Below are 24486 nucleotides of genomic sequence, written 5' to 3'. Positions count from 1 at the left end.
AAGAGACCTTAGAATTAAGCCGCCGTATTCATATTTTCTTTTGAGATAGGCCTCCTGGAGAAACATGATTAAAGTCTCTGTGACTCTAGAAAGTTCTTTCCGTTTCTGAGTGATTAGGGAGCATGACTCCGTCCGGCGGGCTGAGGTGCCCACGGGGCTTGGGCGGCCACTGGCACGGGGCGGTTCCCGGCCGTGACAGCCAGGACGACCCCCGAGGATACGACTTTCCTGGGGCACGCCGATCTCTCCCTCCCCGCGGCCCGAGCTCCAGCCCCAGTGGAACTTGTTCTGCGCAGGGCGGTGGTCCCTGCTGGGTGGACCTCTTCTTTCCATCCTGTGCACTCATTTACCCATGCCTTAGCACGACCGAGGCTTGGGGAGAAGACAGGCTCTAGTCTTAGTTCTGAACGTTTAGTGTCAGCTGCTGCTTCTTCCCAATTGGTCCCAGCTACCCCCCTAAGGTGAAGTGACACTGCTGGGCGCTCTGTTACTTTTCACTCTGGTGGAAAACTATCGTGGCTCCCCGCTTGGCTTTCCTGTCTTGTTCTTTATAATCCTCTCGCCTTGTGTGTGCGCTGTTTACTGACCAGCTTCCATCGAATAAAATAACAGAAGCGTGGGGAGGTGGGGTGGCGGAGGTAATCACTTCGGAGATTTTGTTTTAGAAGACTAGATGGCCGGGAATTCCCTGCCGGTGGTTAGTACTCAGCTCTTTCACTGCCAGGGGCCCTTGGTTGGAACCTTGGTAAGGGAACTAAGAGAACTAAGATCCCACAGCCCTGGTCTGGGCCAAAAAAATTAGATTGCATGCATTGCTGTCCCTTGCTCCAGTCCTCCCTTTGAGGGAAGCCAGCTGTCAGTTACGACAGCTGCCTTATAGAGAAGCCCGCATGGCAAGGAATTGAGATCAGTCTCTGGTCAATAAACTTGACGATGTGAGGAGCTCAGTTCAACAGCCTGAGGAGCTGAATCTTGTCAACAAACATGGCTTGAGCTTTAAAGCAGATCCTCCCCAGTCAGGTCTTCAGCCTGCCCCAACATCTTGATGGCTACTCTGCTAGAGACCTTGAGACAGAGGAACCCATCTGGTCACCCCATTCCTGACCCTCAAAAATTGAGATAACAAATGTTTAGTGTTTTGAGCAAGGACATTTTGTGATAATATGCAGCAATAGGAAACTAATACACTCTTAATAGTAGCCAAGATATGGAAGCAACCTAAGTGTCCATCAACAGATGAATGGATAAAAATGCAGAATATGTGTGCAATGGAATATTACTCACCCTTTTAAAAGAATGACATTATGGGACTTTCCTGGTGGGCCAGTGGTTAAGAATCCACCTTCTAATTCAGGAGATGCAGTTCAATCTCTGGTGAGGGAACTAAGATCTTACATGTCGACGGGCAACTAAGCCTTGAGCTGCAAGTACTGAGCTCACGTGCTCTAGAGCCCCTGTGCCACAACTAAGACCTGCTGCTGCTGCTGAGTCAGGTCAGTCATGTCCGACTCTGTGCAACCCCATAGACGACAGCCCACCAGACTCCCATCCCTGGGATTCTCCAGGCAAGAACACTGGAGTGGGTTGCCATTTCCTTCTCCAATGCGTGAAAGTGAAAAGTGAAAGTGAAGTTGCTTAGTTGTGTTGGACCCTCAGCGACCCGATGGACTGGAGCCTACCAGGCTCCTCCGTCCATAGGATTTTCCAGGCGGGAGTACTGGAGTGGGGCTTCTCTCTGGATCCTAACAAATCCACCTCTTATCGCTTTGTCTCTCAATGAATTTTTGCAATGAGACATCAGAGCCTGAGTTTCATTAGTTTTGGCTGGGCTTGAGTCCCGGGAGAGAGCTGAAGGACAGGAGGAAAAAGCAGTGGGGAAAACGTGCCAAGGAATCCCCTTCATTGCCTGCTGGAAAATTTGCTAAATATCTGACCGGTGCTCACAGTTTCATTGGTCTGATCCTTGGCACAGAGAATAGAAAGGACAGAAGAACCCCCACAATTGTGCGGTAGTTTGAGCATTCTTTGGCATTGCCTTTCTTTGGGATTGGAATGAAAACTGACCTTTTCCAGTCCTGTGGCCACTGCTGAGTTTTCCAAATTTGCTGGCATACTGAGTGCAGCACTTTCACACCATCATCTTTCAGGATTTGAAATAGCTCCACTGGAATTCCATCACCTCCACTAGCTTTGTTCGTAGTGATGCTTTCTAAGGTCCGCTTGATCTCACATTCCAGGATGTCTGGCTCTAGGTGAGTGATCACACCATCATGATTATCTTAGTCATGAAGATCTTTTTTGTACAGTTTTTCTGTGTATCCCTGCCACCTCTTCTTAATATCTTCTGCTTCTGTTAGGTCCATACCATTTCTGTCCTTTATCGAGCCCAGCTTTGCATGAAATGTTCCCTTAGTATCTCTAATTTTCTTGAAGAGATCTCTAGTCTTTCCCATTCTGTTGTTTTCCTCTTTCTTTGCATTGGTCGCTGAGGAAGGCTTTCTTATCTCTTCTTGCTATTCTTTGGAACTCTGCATTCAGGTGCTTATATCTTTCCTTTTCTCCTTTGCTTTTCGCTTCTCTTCTTTTCACAGCTATTTGTAAGGCCTCCGGTGGAATCTAAAAAATGAAACAAGGAAATAGATATAACAAAACAGAAACAAACTCCCAGATGTAGAGAATAAGCTAGTAGTTACCAGTGGTGAGAAGGAAGGAGGAGGGGCAAGATAGGGGGAATGGATTAAGAGGTACAAACTACTATGTAGAAAATAAACTACAAGGACAGGACAGGAAATATAGCCAATGTTTTATAATAACTCTAAATGGAGTATAACATAAAAATTTAGAATCACAATGTTGTACACCTGAAACTAGTAAATCAACTCTGCCTGAATTTAAAATAAATTTGTAAATTTCTCTTGAGATTTTTTTATCTTTGCCTCTGCTGTTATTTAGAAGTGTGCTATTCTGTCTCCATATATTTTGGGAGTCAGTGAACTTTTTTGATGTATGGTAATGGTTACTCAGTATTATAAGATAAGCTAATGTACAATAACAATAAGCAGTTATATTCTTGCCTTCTCTGTTGTAGATTAATTGACCCTAAGTGCGTGGGTTTATTACTGGCTCTTCATTCTGTCCCTTTGATCTATGTGCCTGTGTTTGTGCCCATTTCATACTGTTTATGGGTTTTTTTGGGGGGTGGTGGCTGGGATGCTTGTCAAAAAGTTTATTTGAACTAACTGTTTTGGCAGAAGCATCTGTACATCAGCCTCCTGGTAAGCCAGTGGTGTTTGTTAGTGCTTTTACCCTGTGCACCCTAGGTTGGGGCGGAGGAGGAAGCAGACAGTCCAGGAGAAAGGGAATGCACTGGTGTGTCCCACACAGCTCATCTAACGGGAGTTGTTAGACCTGTTCTAGCTCTGTCTTCAGCATTATCTGACTGTTCGGGCCTCTGTAGATCTCAGCTGCCTCATCAGCAGCTGAGGGGTGAGGACTGATTGATGCTATCATACTGTTTTGATTAATGTAGTTCTGTAGTGTAGTCTGAAGGCTGGAAGCATGCTGCCTCCAGCTCTGTTCTTCTTTCTCAAGATTGCTTTAACTATTCAGGGTCTTTATTGTTTCTCTACAAATTTTAGAATTATTCTAGTTCTGTGAAAAACACCATTGGTGTTTTGATAGGGATTGTGAGAAAGCGTTTTTGTTTTGTTTTTTTTTTTCTTTGCCACACTGTGAGGCTTGTGGGATCATAGTTCCCCAACTAGGAATTGAATCCAGACCCTGGCAATGAAAGCGCTGAATCTTGACCACTGAACTGCCAGGGAATTCTTGGGATTGCTGTAAAGCTTTTTAAATAAATGAAAACACAACTTACCAAATTTTGTGAGATACAGTGAAAGCCATACTTAAAGGGAAATTTAACACCAGGCTCCTCTGTCCATGGAATTCTCCAGGCAAGAATACTGGAGTGGGTAGCCATTCCCTTCTCCAGGGGATCTTCCCAACCCAGGGGTTGAACTTGGGTCTCCTGTATTTCAGGCAGATTCTTTACCATCTCAGCCACCAGGGAAACCCTAATAAAAGAATAGTATGAACAAATCTATGCCCCACTTTTGACAACCCAGATGAAATGGATTAATTCCTTGAAAGGTATAGTCTGCCAAAGCTTACAGACAGAACAGATTGTATGAATAGGTCTGTGTATATTGAAGAAGATAATTAATCACCTTTCAGAACAAAGCACCAGCCGCAGATGTGTTCACTGGTAAATTCTGTCAAACATTTAAGGGAAAAATTACACCAATTCTCTACAGTCTGTTTCAGAGAAAACAAACTGAATATGTTCTACCTCATTTTATGAGGTCAACATTACCCTACTACCAAAATCAAAGACATAAGAAAACTGTGATCTGTGTCTTCAACATAGATAGAAAATCTTCAACAAAATATTTGCAAATAGATTCAGTAATATATAAAAAGAATTACACATTGCAACCAAGTAGGATTTATCTCACGGATACAAAGCTATTTCAACATTCAAAATCAATTAATATAGTTCATGATATCAGCGGGTTAAAACAAAAAACACACGATCATATCAATAGATACAGAAAAGCATATGATGAAATTCAAGATTCATTCATGACAAAAACTGTCAGTAAACTAGGAATAGAGGAAGGGCCTTCCCTGGTGATCCAGTGGTTAAGAACCTGCCTTGCAGTGCAAGGGACACCATTTCAATCCTTGATCCTTTTCAACATGGTACTGGAAACCAAAGAAATAAACTATTTGTTTGCCAATGACATGATTTTCTGTGTAAAAAAATCTGAAAAAAATCAAAAAAATTCTGGAACTATAATCAATTATAGCCAGGTTGCAGGATACAAAGTTATCATACAAAAGTCTATCAGTTTCTCATATATCAGCAATGATCAACTGCTGCTAAGTCACTTCAGTTGTGTCCGACTCTGTGCGACCCCACAAACGGCAGCCCACCAGGCTCTGCCGTCCCTTGGATTCTCCAGGCAAGAACACTGAAGTGGGTTGCCATTTCCTTCTCCAATGCATGAAAGTGAAAAGTGAAAGTGAAGTCGCTCAGTTTGTCCGACTCTTAGCAACCCCATGGACTGCAGTCTACCAGGCTCCTCCATCCATGGGATTTTCCAGGCAAGAGTACTGGAATGGGTTGCCATTGCCTTCTCCGATCAACTGCAACTTGAAGTTAAAAACATAATACTAACATAAGTACCCCCCAAATTAAACACTTAGGTACAAACCTAACAAATAACATATAATATCTATCTGAGTAAAGTTGCAAAAACTGATAAACAAAATCAAAGAAGAACTAAAATAAGTGGAGAGATATCTCATGTTCATGGATTAGAAGTCAGTATTGTCAAGATGTCAGTTCTTTCCAAATTAATCTGTAGTTTCAATGTGATCCCCATCAAAATCCTGGTAAGTTAGTTTGTGAATGTGGACAAGCTGATTCTAAAGTTTAGAGAGGCAAAGATCCAGGGCAGCCAACACAATATTAGGGAAGAACAAAATTGGTGGACTGATACTGCTCAAATTCAAGATTTACTATGAAGATGCAGTATTCAAGATAAAATCATTTTGGTGAAAGAACTGATCATTGGAACAGAATAGCAATCCCATAAATGCTGCTGCTGCTGCTAAGTCACTTCAGTCGTGTCCGACTCTGTGTGACCGCATAGACGGCAGCCCACCAGGCTCCCCAATCCCTGGGATTCTCCAGGCAAGAACACTAGAGTGGGTTGCCATTTCCTTCTCCAAAGCATGAAAGTGAAAAGTGAAGGTGAAGTCGATCAATCTTGTCCGACTCTTGGTGACCCCATGGACTTCAGCCTACCAGGCCCCTCCATCCATGGTATTTTCCAGGCAAAAGTACTGGAGTGGGGTGCCATTGCCTTCTCTGGATCCCATAAATAGACCTCTATAAATAGAGTCAGCTGATCTTTGACAGACAACAGAGGCAGTACAATGGAGGAAAGAGTCTTTTCAACAAATGGTACTTGGACAACTGAACATTCAGATGCAAAAAAAAAAATCTGGACACAGACCTTATGTCCTTCACAAAAATGAACTTGAAATGGATCACAGACTGAAGTATATAATGCAATACTATAAAATTCCTGAAGTTAACATGGGAAAAGCTTAGATGGCAATGGGTTTGGCAATGACTTTTTAGATAGGACCCTGAGGGCACCATCCATAAAAGAACTGATAAGCTGGACTTAAGTAAAATTAAAATTTTTCTTCTTTGCAAAAAACACTGTCAAAAGAATGTAAAAACAAGCCACCGGCAGGAGAAATATTTAAAGAAGACCCATGTGATAAAGAACTATTATCCAAAATATAAGAACTTTTATTTATTTATTTTTTTTATTGTAGTTTTTTTTTTTTTTTAAATTTTATTTTATTTTTAAACTTTACATAATTGTATTAGTTTTGACAAATATCAAAATGAATCCACCACAGGTATACATGTGTTCCCCATATAAGAACTTTTAAAATTCAACAAGAAAACAAACAACCTAGTTAAAAAAAAATGAGCTGGAGATCCTAGAAGACCCCTCAACAAAGAAGAAATACTAATAGCAAGTAAGCACATGAGAAGATGCTCCACGTCATGTGTCATCAGGGAGAGGCAAACTAAAAGAGCAATGAGATGTTGCTACACACCTTTTAGAATGGCCAGAACCCAGAGCCCTGACAGCACCAAATGCCACTGAGGATGTAGAGCAATGGGACTTCTCATTCTTTGCTGGTGGCAATAAAAAAAGGTGCAGCCACTTTGGAAGAAGTTTGGCAGTTTCTTACAAAACTGAACATATTCTTCATATATAATCCAGCAGTTTTGCTTCTTGATACTTACCCTGCTGCTGCTAAGTCACTTCAGTCGTGTCCAACTCTGTGCGACCCCATAGACGGCAGCCCACCGGGCTCCTCCGTCCCTGGGATTCTCCAGGCAGGAACAATGGAGTGGGTTGCCGTTTCCTTCTCCAGTGCGTGAAAGTGAAAAGTGAAAGTGAAGTCGCTCAGTCGTGTCCGACTCTTAGCGACCCCATGGACTGCAGCCTACCAGGCTCCTCCATCTGTGTGATTTTCCAGGCAAGAGTACTGGAGTGGGGTGCCATTGCCTACTCTGTGATACTTACCCAAAGGAGCTGAAAACTTATGTTCACTTGAAACCTACATGTTAATATAGTAGCTTTCTTCATGATTGCCAAAACTTGGAAGCAACCAATGTTACTAGGTGCATGGATACATAAACTGTGATGTTTGTAGACAATGGAATACTATTCAGTGCTTTAAAAAAAAATGAGCTATGAAATCTTGGAAGAAACTTAAATGCATATTACTGCATATTAGGTGAAAGAAGGTGCTCTGAAAAAGGTTACATACGGTTTGACTTTATGAAAGTCAAAACTGTGGAGTCCATAAAAAGATGGGTGGTTGCTCAAAGTAATGGGAGAGGTAGGGATAAATAAACAGAGGACTTTAGGGCAGTGAGATTACTCTATGATTCTGTAGTGGTGGATTTGTGTCATACACTCATCCAACCTATGGAGTAACAACACCAAGAGTGAACCCTAATATAAACTGTGGACTTGGGTGATTATGATGTTTCAGTGTACATTTATTAATTATGACAAGTTTACCATCTTGTCAAGGGTGTTGATAACGGAGGCAGGCGGTGGGACTATGCAGGGTTGGGGCAGGGAGATATATGGAAAATCACTCAGTTGTATTACAAACCTAGACTGTGCTTTAAAAAAAAAAAAAAAAGATTTTGTAAAAACCTTACCAGTGGCTTTCCTTGTCCTCAGCTAAGGTTCCTGCAGTTGACTAGAAGGTTCCACATGGTCTGTTCCCATGCCTGCTTCCTTATCTCCCATGCTCGCCTCTAGGTCTCCACTCCTCTGTGCTCTTTCACGTATGGTCCATGTGCTTACCCACTGTCTGTTCAACAGTGTAGATTCAGAGTCAGTTCTGGGTCTGTGCCCTGGCCATTGCTCCTACGTGGACCCCTTTCCTCCCAGTACATTGCAGCTGAGCGTCCTCCCTGCTGGCTCCTTGCAGTGTGTTGCCAGTGCATCCTGATGCTCACCTGTCCTCAGTCAGGCTGTTGAGAGCCCATCACCTGTGATTTGGATTACCGCTGGCTGTGCTCTGCTGAGAGCAGCCCCCCAGGGGTAGGTCTGCATGTTTCTGCTGCCCATTCCAACCAGCCCTGGGTTACAGCATCCTTTCTGGAGTGTCCAAGCAGGCAGAGCTGTGGGGTGAGAGTAGATTCATCCTTCACCATCTACTGTGAGCTGACTGTTCAGGCCCCAAGCTCCACAAGTAAGCACTTGCACCCTAGTGGTGGGCACTCTCAGGTCACCTCTGGTTTAGAACAGTGATTGGTGTCATGGTGTTAAGTTCAAATTCACTGGGTCCATTCTCCCTCCTCTCATTCAGCAACTGGAGTATTCTTAAATCTAAATAAATAGGAGATAATGAAAACTTAAGATAATACAGATGGAATTTGTTCTTACTCCAGTGTGTTATTTTCTCACTATGAAGGAGATTCTTAGGAACATTGATAACATTTGAAGTTTCATGTCCATAACTGGAAAGAATGGACAACAACTGAAATAACATGAACTATGCATGCTAAAAGTGGAGAGAGGACTCAGGGTTACAAAGAACTCTGAAAGAGAGGATCTGACATAAAGTCATAAACTTCTTAGATATCTAAATTCCTTCTTTTTAAAAAAGATAAATAATAATTCTACTATAATTTACTCATGACTATTACTTTGAAAGTGAAAGTGCTAATCACTCAATCATGTCTGACTCTTTGGGACCCCACAGGCTGTAGCCCGCCAGGCTTCTCTGTCAAAGGGATTCTCCAGGCAGGAATACTGGAATGGGTTGCCATTCCCTTCTTCAGGGGATCTTCCTGACCCAGGGATCAAACTTGGGTCTCCTGCATTGCAGGCAAATTCTTTACTATCTGAGACACCAGGGAAGCTAACACATCTATTTTTAGTTTCTTATACACCTTTCACATAAACATACTTTTTAATCACTGCCCTTCCATCCTACATATTATTTACTACTTTCAGTAAAACATTTTTTTCCAGTTTTCAGAAGTACAATTTTAAAGGCTTTAAAATATTAATATTTATCATATTATCAAGACATTTTCTTCTCTGGTCATTTATCACTGCTTCCAAGACTCTTCTAGAATAAGATCTTCTGTCCACATCCTTAAGCAGTTAGGGGAAAGGTCAGAGGTTCTTCCTGAGTCTTTGGGGCCTTAAACATAATCAGCCTAAATTAATCCTCATGCTGCCAAGCCAAACTCAGGTTTGCTCACCTGATGAGCGCCAAAGCCAGTCTACCTGGTTGTGGTGAAGAAAAGTACAGAGTTTAGTCATAGGCGCCAAGCAAGGAGAACAAGCAGCTGGTGCTGGAAAGACTTGAACACCCCAAGGACTTTCAGGGAAGTTTTTAAGGCAACAACTGGTGTGAGGGTCTCAGGGTGTGGGACCAGCTCAGGTACATTCTTCTGACTGGTGGTGAGGTCACAGGGTGATGTTTCAGGAATATTAATCATCAGTCTTCTGGTTCCAACTGAAACCACACAGCTGTCTCACTCAGCTTAATGAAGCTTAGGTTCTTTATGTCTCAACACAGTAGGAATTCGGTCAGAGACAGAGTGAGAGGTAAGAAGTGGATTTGTTAGTATAGGATTCTTGTGAAGGATATGAGCAGGCAGGCAGAAGAGCTCCACCCCAAGAACTTACTGGGCTACACTTTTATAACCAGAGGAAAAGTGGGGCAGAAGAGAAGGCCAGCTTCCCCCTCATTCTTTGAATAAACTCCAAGCTTACATCACTAGCTCCTCCTTCGAGTCTTAAAAGCAGAAATAAGCAGTTCTGCATAACAGTTGGAGTCTTTGGCACCCCACTTCTGATAATGGAGACAACCATGAAGCAGAAGATTGGGAAAGAAATTGAGGACCAAGACATAATATGGACAACTTGGACAACTTGGACTCAGCAACAGTATCACCCACGGTTTTCTCAAGTGCACATGGAACAGTCTCCAGGATGAGCATCTGTCACAAAACAAGTTTTAAAATAAATTTTAAAAGATAAGAACCATAAAAAGTATCTTTTCTTATCACAAATGAAACTTAAATCATTAACAGAAAAAAATCTGGATAATTCACAAGCATGTAGAAGTTAATCAATACACTCTTAACCAGTGAGTGTGTCAAAAGAGAAATCACAAGGGAAGTTTTCTAATTTCCCAAGAATACAATTTACCGAAACTTATGGGATGCAGTGACAGCAGTGTAAACAGGGAAATGTATAGCTGTAAATATATACATTAAAAAAGAAAAAGATCTCAAATTAATTACCTAATCTTATAGCATAAGGAACGAGGCAAGGAAGCACAAACTAAACCCAAAGCTAGTAGAAAGAAACAATGAAGATTAGAGTGGAGAAAAACAGAGAATAAGAAAACAATCAAGAAAATCAATGTAATCAAATGATGGTTCTTTGAGAGGATCAATGAAACTGACAAACCCTTAGCTACATTGACTAAGAAAAAGACTACTTTTTTTTTTCATGATTAAAATCAGAAATAAAAGTGGGTATGTAACGAACTACACAGAAATAAGTATTATAAGAGACTGTCATGAACAATTGTATACTCAAAAAGTGATGTAACCTAGATGAAAGGGACAGATTCCTAGAAACACAATCTTCTGAAACTGAATTATGAAGAAATAGAAAATCTGAATAGACCTATAACCAGTAAGATTGAATCAGTAATTTAAAAAAAAATCTCCCAACAAAGAAAAGCCCCAGATCTAGATGGCTTCACTGGTGAATTTTACCAAGGATTTAGGGAAGAATTAATGCCAGTCCTCTCAAATTTTCCCCAAAAATTAAAGATGAGGGAACACTTTCTAATGGATGTTATGAAGTCGGCATTACACGATATCAAAGCCTGACAAAGACCGTGCAAGAAGAGGAAACTGCAGACCAACATCCCTCATGAATATTGAAGCAAAAAATCTCAACAAAATACCAGAAAGCTAAAATCAGCTGCATAGTGAGAGGATTGTACACCATGACCAAGTGGGACATATTCCAGGAATGCAAAGTATGGTCACATGATACCCACATTAATAGGATGAAGAAAACATTACATTGTAATCTCAATTGGTGCAGTAAAAGCCTTAGACAAATTCACCACCCTTTCATGATTAAAAAACACTCAAAAAAACTAGGAATAAAAGGAAACTTCCTCAATATCATAAAGTCCACGTCTGAAAACCCTACATCTAACATCATTCTCAGTAGTGAAAGACTGAAAGCTTTTCCCATAAGATCAGCAGTAAGATAAGGATGCCCACTTTGTCACTTCCATTTAATGCATTATTGGAAGTTTTAGAAGAATTAGGCAAGATAAGGGGATCAAAGTTACCCAAATTGGAAAGGAAGAAATAAAATTTATCTCTGTTCACTGGTGACCTGACCTTATATGTAGAAAATCCTAAAAAATGCCAAAAAACAACTTTTAGAACTAAGAACCTAATGCAGCAAAGGGGCAGGATACAATCATCACACAAAAGTCAGAAGCATTTCTATACACTAACAATGAAGAATTTTTAATGGAAATTATGAAAACCATTTCATTTGCAATAGCATAAAAATAAAAGACTGAACAATATTGAAAACATCGCTGAAAGAAACTAAAAAAGACATACCTAAATGGAAAGACAGCCCATATTCACAGATTGGAAGACCTAACCTTGTTAAGATGAGAGTATACTGACGTGGCTGCAGATAAGCACGCAGGCAACAACGTAAGCAGATGGGCCAGGATCTGAAGGCAAGGAGGTGCCTCTGCCGCAGGGCTGTGCTCACACCTGCTCCCAAAGGAGATACCTGCCTCCTCCCCACAGGTGAGCCAGCACTCTGCACCTGGGAAGGGGTGCAGCTGCAGACGGAGTGGCTGCTCCTTTACTGCCCCTGGGTCTCCGGCTGACCACTCCTGTGGCCAGCCCAGCCCAGACAGCCCAGGGAAGGAACTGCACAAAACATAGCTTCAGGGCTTCCCTGGTGGCTCAGTGGTCAAGAATCTGTCTGCCACTGCAGGAGACAGGGGTTTGATCCCTAATCTGGGAATATCCTACATCCCACTAAGCCGATGCACCACAACTTTTGAGCCTGTGTTCTAGAGCCTGGGAACGGCAGCTACTGAGCCTGCACCACAGCTGCTGAAGCCAACATGCCCTAGAGCCTGTGCTCCACAACAAGAGAAGTCAACGAGCTGAGAAGCCCAGGCACCGCAACTAGAGAGTAGCCCCCGCTCTCTGCAACTAGAGAAAGCCTGCAAGGAAGACCCAGCACAGCCAAAAATAATAAATAAAATTATATTTAAAAAAATAGTTCCAGCTTAACCAAGTTGACAGGGAACACAGCCACCACACACATGGAATATTTATAACCCAAGAAAGAAAGTCTGTTGACAAGTGAGGAGGCTGCAAATGCTTCATGTAAAGCCATTGGACTGTGTTCTAGCTTTGATTGTAACTGACATCTCCTTCCAGTTGTCTAAGAAATTCAACATGCAGAGTTGAGGACACTCATCATGTTGGTTTGCACAGAGCTTCTTTTTACCCATTCAAACTGTAATTTTATGCCTGAAGAGACATCAGAAAGATTTATGAAATATATTTTAGATTACTTCCAAATTCATAAAATTTTTTGATAGTGCTAACTTGTATGCATATGTATCTGATTATTTTAGATACATCTGAACTTACAGTGAATTCACTTTTTCCTTTTTTTTTCCACCTTAATCTAGAATAGCTTTTTTCACATACTGCTTTCAAAACTAAATGTATCAGGCTTCCCTGATGATCCAGGGGTTAAAAATCTACCTGCCAATGTAGGGGACATGGGTTTAATCCCTGGTACAGGACCCGCATGCCCAGGGGCAAGTAGGCCGGTGCACCACAACTATCGAGCCTGGACACCCTAGAGCCCGTGCTTTGCAATGAGAGAAGCCACCGCAGTGAGAAACCACAACAGCTACACAGTAGCGCCTGCTCACTGCAACTAGACAAAGTCTGTGCACAGCCAAAATAAACATAAATAAGTAAAATTGTAAAAAAAAAAAATGCATCTTCTGATGGTTGAAATAGGTGTTTCAATTGCCATCTCCCTGCTGTTGCCATTTATAAAACACTTGAAAGTTTTTTTTGACATTTTTGACAGTTTCAAACTTAAAGCAGTAAAAGGAAAAATTGTAAAAAAAAAAAACAAAAACAAAAAACTATGAAATGGACTGAGAAGCTCACTGGGTATATGCGATGGAAACATGTCCGGGTAACCTGATTCTGCAGGTTCTCTGCTCCTTTTGCTGTCTTTATGCTATTTTACAACTCATTAATTTGTAAAAAAACAAAAAACTGGTAATGATCCATGATTTTTGTCCACAGAAATACAAATCAATTGTGTCCAGTAGTTTGCTATGGATTATTCCCTGTGGTGGGATTCCCAGGTGACTCAGTGGTAGAGAATCTGCCTGCACAGGCAGGAGACACAGGAGACATGGGTTCAATCCCTGGGTAGGGAAGATTCCCTGGAGAAGGAAATGGTAACCCACTCCAGTATTCTTGCCTGGGAAATCCCATGGATGGAGGAGCATCTACAGTCCACGGGGTCTCAAATAGTTGTATATGACTGAGCACACACATGTGCATTCCCTGGGTGTAGTTCCATTTTGCTTCAATTTATAAATTAATGCCAATATTCTTCCAGTTTTCATTTGAGCCAACTGTAATTTCTTTTTGATTCTTTGATTAATAAGTTAAAATCTTTGACAATCATTGTATCTTTCTCCATGTGTTGATTGTATCTTTTTTAAAAGTCACCTTTTACCAACAGAGAGAGTGAACCAAGAACTTCCAGATGTCCAAGCTGGGTTTAGAAAAGAAAGAGGAACTAGAGATCAAATTGCCAACACTTGCTGGATTATAGAGAAAGCAAGGGAGTGTGAAAAAATCATCTATCTCTGTTTCATTGACTACACTAAAGCCTTAGACTGTGTGGATCATGAGATGGGAATACCAGGCCATCTTACTTGTCTCCTGAGAAACCTGTATGCAGGTCAAGAAGCAACAGTTAGAACCCTGTGTGGAACAATTGATTGGTTCAAGAGGGGGAAAGGAGTACAACAGGGCTGTCTGCTGTCACCCTATTTGTTTAACCTATGTGCTGAGCACATCATGAAAAATGCTGGTCTAGATGAGTTACAAGCTGGAATCAAGATAGGTGAGAGAAGCAACAAGCATCTCAGATATGCGGATGATACCACTCTAATGGCAGAAAATGAAGAGGAACTAAAGAGCCTTGATGAGGGTGAAGGAGGAGAGTGAAAGAGCCGACTTAAGACTAAATATTAAAAAAACTAAGATCATGGCATCCAGCCCCCATACTTCATGGCAAATAGAAGGGGAAAAGGTGGAAGTAGTGACAGATTTTCTCTTCTTGGGCTCCAAAATCACTGCAGATGGTGACTGCAGCCATGAAATCAGATGATTGCTTCTTGGCAGGAAAGTGATGACAAACATAGACAGTGTGTTGAAAAGTGGAGATATCACTCTGCTGACAAAGGTCCACATAGTCAAGGCTGTGGTCTTCCCAGTGAGAGCTGGACTATAAAGACGCCAGAACACCAAAGAATTGATGCCTTTGAACTGTGGTGCTGGAGAAGACTCCTGAAAGTCCCTTGGACAGCAAGGAGATCAAACTAGTCAATCTTAAGGGAGATCAACCCTGAATATTCACTGGAAAGACTGATGCTGAAGCTGAAGCTCCAGTATTTTGGTCATCTGATGTGCACAGATGACTCATTGGAAAAGTCCCTGATGCTGGGAAAGGTCAAGGGCAGAAGGAGAAGAGGGCGTAAGAGGATGAGACGGCTGGATGGCATCACCGATTCAATGGACATGAACTTGGGCAAACTCCAGTAGATGGTGAGGTACAGGGAGACCTGGCCTGCTGCAGTCCATGAAGTTGCAAATTGGTGGACATGACTGGGCAAACTGAGCAACAGCAAAGAGTGAGTGATAGTCACTCAGTCGCGTCCAGCTGTTTGTGACCCCATGGACTCTAGGCTGCCAGGCTCCTTCCTATGTGCATGGAATTCTGCAGGCAAGAATACTGAATTGGGTTGGCATTTCTTTCTCCAGGGGATCTTCCCAACCCAGGGATTGACACACAGGTCTGCATTGCAGGCAGATTCTTTACCATCTGAGCCACCAGGAAGCCTACTAAGAGACATTCTAAGTATAAAAGACAGATCAACTAAAAAAGTATCAGCAGATACATGCTTGACTTTATCTTATAATCTATAGACAATATATTAGAATATGTAATGAATCCATACACTTTTTCCAAAGGAATACCCAAGATAGAAGTAGCAATAAAGTTATAACTGACAGTCACCACAGATTAAATAATTTAGATGAAGCTTACCTCTCTCGAAGAGATGGACTCTGGGCAAGTGGTTAGGAAGGAAATAACAGTGTGCTTTTAACTTTGTATGAAAAACAATGTTCAGTCCCATGTTGCCGAACACAGTTGTTTTTGCCAAATAAATCCTTTTCTTCAAATTTCTGTCGGAATGCTTTATTAAAACTCTGCTTCTGGCCTTTGTTTTGGAATCTGTTACTTTTGTTGCCATCTCCTGATTGCTGTCCTCTGAAGCTTTTACTTCTTTCCCACTGTCCCCTGACACCTCGGCTGTTCTCGCGCTGTCCCCTGAAGCCCCAATTGCCTTCCCCCTGTTGTGACATCGCTCTCATGGTCCTTCTAGCTCTGGTTGCTCTGTGGCCACAGAAAGGTTCCAATCGCCATGAATCATTCCACTTTTCCTGTTCTTCTGTTACTGATACAGTAGGGATATCAAAGCAAACACCCTGCTTTCCTTTGAGAAAGACCATTCCCTTCACTTTGGAATCAATATCCTCACCCAGTTGCTCTTTAAGTTCTTTCCAAGCATAACTAATGTTTGGTGTTTCAGTTGAGCATCACAGATCATGGTCACAAAGCCCGCATTTGAGTTGATCAAGGAGCGCTGATCTATTGATGTGGCACTGGAGAATTGGGCCAGGGCTGCTGCCAAAGCTTCCACAGCTCCCTTCTCCTCAATCAGCTTCTCAGCTGACTGCTTGAAGTGACCAATTGCAGTGGGAGGCACAGAGTCCAAGAGCCTGATGGCACCTTTGCTAGAAGCTTTTTTATTATCTCTGCTGCAGAAGGAATACCTATTCGCTTAAATTTAACTCTCACTTTTTGCTCCACTTGGGCTAACTCCATTTCTTCTGAGGGATTCCTGCCTGCAGTAGTAGATATAATGGTCATCTGAGTTAAATTCACCCATTCCAGTCCAATTTAGTTCACTGATTCCTAGAATGTCGACATTCACTCTTGCCATCTCTTGTTTGACTACTTCCAGTTTGCCTTGATTCATGGACCTGACATTCCAGGTTCCTATGCAATATTGCTCTTTACAGCATCGGACCTTGCTTCAATCATCAGTCACATCCACAGCTGGGTATTGTTTTTGCTTTGGCTCCACCCCTTCATTCTTTCTGGAGTTATTTCTCCACTGATCTCCAGTAGCATATTGGGCACCTACTGACCTAGGGAGTTCCTCTTTCAGTATCCTATCATTTTGCCTTTTCATACTGTTCATGGGGTTCTCAAGGCAAGAATACTGAAGTGGTTTGCCATTCCCTTCTCCAGTGGACCACATTCTGTCAGATCTCTCCACCATGACCCGCCCGAATCCCTCAGAAGAAATGAAGTAGCCACGATGGTCAACAAAAGAGTCTGAAATGCAATACTTGGATGCAATCTCAAAAACAACAGAATGATCTCTGTTCGTATCCAAGGCAAACCATTCAATATCACAGTAATCCAAGTCTATGCCCCAACCAGTAATGCTGAAGAAGCTGAAGTTGAACGGTTCTATGAAGACCTACAAGACCTTTTAGAACTAACACCCAAAAAAAGATGTCCTTTTCATTATAGGGGACTGGAATGAAAAAGTAGGAAGTCAAGAAACACCTGGAGTAACAGGCAAATTTGGCCTTGGAATATGCAACGAAGCAGGGCAAAGACTAATAGAGTTTTGCCAAGAAAATGCAGTGGTCATAACAAACACCCTCTTCCAACAACACAAGAGAAGACTCTATACATGGACATCACCAGATGGTCAACACCGAAATCAGATTGATTATAGTCTTTGCAGCCAAAGATGGAGATGCTCTATACAGTCAGCAAAAACAAGACCAGGAGCTGACTGTGGCTCAGACCATGAACTCCTTATTGCCAAATTCAGACTGAAATTGAAGAAAGTAGGGAAAACCACTAGACCATTCAGGTATGACCTAAATCAAATCCCTTATCATTATACAGTGGAAGTGAGAAATAGATTTAAGGGCCTAGATCTGATAGAGTGCCTGATGAACTATGGACTGAGGTTCGTGGCATTGTACAGGAGACAAGGATCAAGACCATCCCCATGGAAAAGAAATGCAAAAAAGCAAAATGGCTGTCTGGAGAGGCCTTACAAATAGCTATAAAAAGAAGAGAAGCGAAAAGCAAAGGAGAAAAGGAAAGATATAAACATCTGAATGCAGAGTTCCAAAGAATAGCAAAAAGAGATAAGAAAGACTTCTTCAGCGATCAATGCAAAGAAATAGAGGAAAACAACAGAATGCGAAAGACTAGAGATCTCTTCCAGAAAATTAGAGATACCAAGGGAACATTTCATGCAAAGCTGGGCTCGATAAAGGACAGAAATGGTATGGACCTAACAGAAGCAGAAGATATTAAGAAGAGATGGCAAGAATACACAGAAGAACTGTACAAAAAAGATCTTCATGACCCAGATAATCACGATGGTGTGATCACTGACCTAGAGCCAGACATCCTGGAATGTGAAGTCAAGTGGGCCTTAGAAAGCATCACTATGAACAAAGCTAGTGGAGGTGATGGAATTCCAGTTGAGCTATTTCAAATCCTGAAAGATGATGGTGTGAAAATGCTGCACTCAATATGCCAGCAAATTTGGAAAACTCAGCAGTGGCCACAGGACTGGAAAAGGTCAGTTTTCATTCCAATCCCAAAGAAAGGCAATGCCAAAGAATGCTCAAACTACCACACAATTGCACTCATCTCACACACTAGTAAAGTAATGCTCAAAATTCTCCAAGCCAGGCTTCAGCAATATGTGAACCGTGAACTTCCTGATGTTCAAGCTGGTTTTAGAAAAGGCAGAGGAACCAGAGATCAAATTGCCAACATCTGCTGGATCATGGAGAAAGCAAGAGAGTTCTAGAAAAACATCTATTTCTGCTTTATTGACTATGCCAAAGCCTTTGACTGCATGGATCACAATAAACTGTGGAAAATTCTGAAAGAGATGGGAATATCAGACCACCTGATCTGCCTCTTGAGAAATTTGTATGCAGGCCAGGAAGCAACAGTTAGAACTGGACATGGAACAACAGACTGGTTCCAAATAGGAAAAGGAGTATGTCAAGGCTGTATATTGTCACCCTGATTATTTAACTTATATGCAGAGTATATCATGAGAAACGCTGGGCTGGAAGAAGCACAAGCTGGAATCAAGATTGCCGGGAGAAATATCAATAACCTCAAATATGCAGATGACACCACCCTTATGGCAGAAAGTGAAGAGGAACTCAAAAGCCTCTTGATGAAAGTGAAAGTGGAGAGGGAAAAAGTTGGCTTAAAGCTCAACATTCAGAAAACGAAGATCATGGCATCCGGTCCCATCACTTCATGGCAAATAGATGGGGAAACAGTGGAAACAGTGTCAGACTTTATTTTTTGGGGCTCCAAAATCACTACAGATAGTGACTGCAGCCATGAAATTAAAAGATGCTTACTCCTTGGAAGGAAAGTTATGACCAACCTAGATAGCATATTCAAAAGCAGAGACATTACTTTGCCAACAAAGGTTCGTCTAGTCAAGGCTATGGTTTTTCCTGTGGTCATGTATGGATGTGAGAGTAGGACTGTGAAGAAGGCTGAGTGCCGAAGAATCGATGCTTTTGAACTGTGGTGTTGGAGAAGACTCTTGAGAGTCCCTTGGACTGCAAGGAGATCCAACCAGTCCATTCTGAAGGAGATCAGCCCTGGGATTTCTTTGGAAGGAATGATGCTAAAGCTGAAACTCCAGTCCTTTGGCCACCTCATGAGAAGAGTTGACTCATTGGAAAAGACTCCAATGCTGGGACAGATTGGGGGCAGGAGGAGAAGGGGACAACAGAGGATGAGATGGCTGGATGGCATCACTGACTTGATGGGCATGAGTCTGAGTGAACTCCGGGAGTTGGTGATGGACAGGGAGGCCTGGCGTGCTGTGATTCATGGGGTCGCAAAGAGTCGGACACGACTGAGCGACTAAACTGAACTGAACTGAACTGGGCTAACTGGTATTCTTCCTTGTGCTGATAAAAGCAGATGCAAACTCTGGTCTTTCCAGCTCTGTTCACCCAGAATGGTGAATGTAGGACTCCACGTCCTTTGGTGGAGAACTTGGAACAACCAGATCAACCTCAGGGATGTCTAACCTATGTGCAGCAATATTGGTTGCAACCAGAACTCCAACATCATCGTTTCTAAAACCTTTCAGGGTGATTTCCCCTTCCTTCTATGGAATGTCTCCATGTAAAGACTGGGCATCCTGCTTTATGGCCACATTGTGTGACAACTGGGTTTCTTCCTTCGTTTCACAAAATGTGATAGTGCACCCTTAATAACCACTGTACACTCAGCTCACGTCCCCAGTAACTGCTGCCCTCTCAGTCCAGTGGCACTTGATAGCCAGAGGCTCTACAGTTATTGCTCTTTTCTGTGTCTTTTTACCAATCGGGACTGCCTATTCATTTGTAGGTTTCATGTATTTCTTAGCAACATTATACACCCAATGAGGACAAGTTGCAGAAAAGACCAATGTTTGGGGATTTCTTCTGAATCTTTCTTGTATGCTACATATAAAATCTCTTCCACTTGATCAGCAAAGCCCATGTCCAACATCTGGTCAACTTCAGGACATCATGCCTAAGTGTGTTGAGAAGCTTTGCTTATATTCCAAATGGTGAATTTCAGCAAGAGCTCGTGGGACTACAAGTGCACCCCAGTTGTATTTATGTATTTCTTCCACTCCCACAGAGCACTCAGGCCCTGCTGCTGGGCCCTGAGGAGGAGGGAGGAGACCCACGACAGTAGGTACAGAAAGCACTGCACTGCAGAACAGAGATCCCAGAGAGGTGGGTGCAGGGCAGCGGGAGGACCTGGGGACATCACAGATCTTGGAGAACAGGTAGGACTTGGTCAGAGAAAGCATTTGTGTAGAAGCACCAAGTGGGGGAGCATAACACATCCAGGGGTGAAGGGGGGCAGTGGAAGGAAGGTTGGTGTCTTCCCCTCATGGGCTGCTGTAAAAAAAGGAAATACCAGAGACTGGGTGGCAACAAAAATGTATTTCTCACATTTTTAAGGCCTGGGAAGTCCAGGGTCATGGCACCAGCAGATTCAGGGTCTGGTGGGGGCCCTTTGCCGGGTTGCAGAAGGCCTATTGTGTGCTCATGGCATGGTCTCTGGGGCCTCTGTTACAAAACAGTGCTGCTTTTATCGCAAGGCTCTGCAGTCACCCCGCAAATGCTACCCACTAATACTATCACCTCGGGTATGAGGTTTCAACACAGGAATTTTAGGGGGACTGGACATTCAGCCCACAACAGTTGGGGATCTGGATAGGCCCCCCTGCCAGCCTGAATGAAGTCCTCGTTGAAGGACGGCACATGGCAGGTCCTGCCAACAGGAGGCTGTTTTTCTTCAGGAAGATGCTGCCCTGTCCTTAGGGGTGGGGTAGGAGAGTGCCTCACTGCCTGCATGGCTCAGCTGCTGCCTCTGTGTACACTGTGTTACCCAGAATCCAGGGACAAAGGGCTCTGCCTCTCAGGGCCAGTGGAGCTGGACAAAGTGGAAAAAAATTCTCATTTGCTCCTTCTTGATGCATCATCTTCAGTTTATCCGGGACATTTTTCCAAAGAAGACACACAGATGGCCAACAGGCACATGAAAAGAGGCCCAGTATTTCTAATCATGAGGGAAATGCAAATCAAAACCACAATGAGATACCACATCACACCTGTCAGAATGGTTGTCATTAAAAAAATAATAATAACGAATGCCAAGTGTTGGTGAGGATGTGGAGAAAAGAGAACCCTTGTGCACCGGTGGTAGGAATGTAAACCCATGCGGCCACTATGGAAAACAATATGGAGGATCCTCAAAAAGCTAAACAGAGCTACTGTTTGGTCTAGCAATTCCACTCCTGGGCATGTATCCCAAAAGGAACCAAAACAGTAATTGGGAAAAAAAAAACACACACCCCAGTATTCATTGTAGCACTGCTTATAATAGCTCAGACATGGAAGCAACCTAAGTGTCCATCAGCAGATGAATGGATAAGGACAATGTGGTGTGTATATACGATTGATATTGCTGCTGCTGCTGCTGCTAAGTCACTTCAGTCGTGTCTGACTCTATGTGACCCCGTAGACGGCAGCCCACCAGGCTCCCCTGTCCCTAGGATTCTCCAGGCAAGAACACTGGAGTGGGTTGCCATTTCCTTCTCCAATACATGAAAGTGAAAAGTGAAAGTGAAGTCACTCAGTTGTGTCCGACTCTTAGCGACCCCATGGACTGCAGCCTACCAGGCTCCTCCATCCATGGGATTTTCCAGGCAAGAGTACTGGAGTGGGGTGCCATTGCCTTCTCCAACCATTGATATTACTCAGCTATAAAAGAATTGAATTTTGCCATTTGCAATAACATGGATGGACTTGGAGGGTATTATGCTAAGTGAAATAAGTCAGAGAAAGACATTTAAATGACGCTAAAAAATAAAACAAACTAGTGAATATAACAAGAAACAGACTCACAGATATAGAGAACAAAACTGTGGTTACCAGTGGGAACCGGAGTGATGGAGGGGCAACGTAGGGAGAATGGAGGAGTACGAGGCGTGAACTACTAGGTATACAATAAACCAGCTAAAAGTTCCCTGACCCAGGAATATAGCCAGTACTTTATAGTAACTATGAATAGAGCATAACCTCGTAACAACTGTGAATCACTATGCTATACGCCTGAAACTGATATAATATGGTAAATCAACTATGCCTTCCCCAAAAGTTGATATACCTACGGCACCTTCATATCTAGTTATTAATATGTAGAGGGCACAAGATGTAAAAGTAAAATATTATTACTATTTAAACAGGCTTATCAACAACATGAATTAATCTTTCCTTGGTGGATAAATGTCTAATTTCTTTAGTAACAGCTACTAATTAAGCAACCCAATAGTTTGATGTGACATTAACTTTGTTCTGGTCTTCCCTCATTGCTCAGTTGGTAAAGAATCCACCTGCAATGCAGGAGACTCCAGTTCAATTCCTGGGTCGGGAAGATCTGCTGGAGAAAGGATAGGCTACCCACTCCAGTATTCTTGGGCTTCCCTTGTGGCTCAGCTGGTAAAGAATCTGCCTGCAATGTGGGAGACCTGGGTTCAATCCCTGAGTTGGCAAGATCCCTTGGAGAAGGGAAAGGCCACCTACTCCAGTATTCTGGCCTGGAGAATTCCATAGACTGTATAGTCCATGGGGTAGCAAAGAGTCGGACTTTCACTTTTTTTCTAACCTTGTTCTAAAAGAATCATTAAGGTGTAAAGTTAATAGTTTAGAAAGCACCTGGACCCCACAGTCAAAGCCTGTTTCATGGAACTGTCTGTCCTTTATCCATAAGAAGTTGAGTTTATGTAGGATCATCCACAGCCTGGAAATCTGACGTTGAGAACAAGTGAGCAGAGTGTTTCTTGAAAATTCTCCAATCTGGCATCTTTTCTTCTCACTTACAAATTCATTCTGAGCAAAAATTCACATTTGGCAGTGTTTTGATGTGGAAATCCTTCCAGATATTTTGCATTTTGACAGCAAGCTCCAGAGTTGAACTGCGGCTAGGCTGATTGGGCAAATTTAGGTCCTGAGACGGAGCCGCCGAAAGGGTCTGCTCAGGTCCCACAGAGCCATTGTTATAAATGTGCAGAGACAGTTACTCAGTGAGTCACCGAGGACAGGCTGTACCTGGTTCTGAAGCTTTCTTCTCTGTGACTGTCTGTAATTTTTACTTCTTTGCCTGCCTTTACTGTATCCTTTTTTAATTTTCAGGAGTCTTGTAAGAAACAGTCATTGAACTTTATTCCTGAGTCAAATGTGGCTTTGCTGTAATGATGCCAAAAGTCTTAAGGAGCAACATGAAGTCAACTGAATCATTATTCCCCAGTGCTTCAGCCCTTTTCAAGGTTCAGAGGGAAGAGACTTCATCCATTTAACATACATGTTGCTGAGCTTGAGTTTGGCCCTCTGGTTGTGCAAAAATTCAGAATGTATCTGATACAGTAGAAATAGGTTTCAGGGATCTTTTACTGTAAGCCCTTTTTGAAATAATCACAGGAGATAGCTTATAGAAATCGTTAGCACAGATGCTATATGTTCCATAATATTACAATATAATCTTCCAACTAAGGGAAGACTGTTTTCATTTTTGTGAGATTATGTGTTCAGGGTTCACAGCAATTCAGGCCAGCAGATCACATTCTGCCTGTGAAATCCCGCTGAAGACACATTGGCCGTGCCAGAAGCACAGCCCTCGGAGGAACAGACAGGAAGTTGGAGACTCTGAATTTTATGAGCCGGAAATGTCACTGAATTGTATGTTTCCAGTAAAGACTGATATTCTGTTGGGTAGAGCAGGGCCCCTGCTTAGCTGCTCCCAAGTGGTTCTGGAGCAAACACTGCGGAAGGCTGTCCATTCCTCAAAGACAGCTCTCCACCCTTGCAGGAATCGGCCCTGCATTTCAGCCCCCATGCCAGGAGACCCCACAAAGGTAAGGCAGCTGGATCAGCTGCTTGTCTTTCATGAGGGAAGGAGCTGGACCAGTGTCCTTCTCCAGCCCTCCCATGTCCGGGGCTGCAGAGACGTGCCTGTGAAACGGGACCAGCACTGCCCTGCGGAGCTCCTGAGAGGGGAGAACACTGCACATGGGCCGAGTGGTGTGTGTTTGTGAAATAAAACATGGAATTCATTGCTTGGTCTCGGCAGAGCCTGATAAAGCCTTGGGAAACAGAAAACAGTGGAAGTGTTATTTGCTCAGTTGTGTCCAACTCTTTGCAACCACCTGGACAGTAGCCTTCTAGGCTTCTCTGTCCATGGATTTCTCCAGGCAAACATACTGGAGTGGGTTGCCATTCTCTTCTCCAGATCTTCCCTACCC

At 42.8% G+C, this 24486-nt stretch overlaps 1 pseudogene; it reads right to left on the bottom strand.

Moving 5' to 3' along the window:
* Nucleotides 1-113: 113 nt before the first annotated feature.
* Nucleotides 114-24255, bottom strand: LOC100139903 (nucleolar RNA helicase 2-like; annotated as a pseudogene).
* Nucleotides 24256-24486: the final 231 nt, after the last annotated feature.

This window comes from Bos taurus, chromosome 14, assembly GCF_002263795.3.
Source record: "Bos taurus isolate L1 Dominette 01449 registration number 42190680 breed Hereford chromosome 14, ARS-UCD2.0, whole genome shotgun sequence".
NCBI classification, from domain to species: Eukaryota; Metazoa; Chordata; class Mammalia; order Artiodactyla; family Bovidae; genus Bos; species Bos taurus.
Note: the sequence above shows the minus strand (reverse complement) of the source record. Positions and strands in the feature narration are given on the sequence as shown.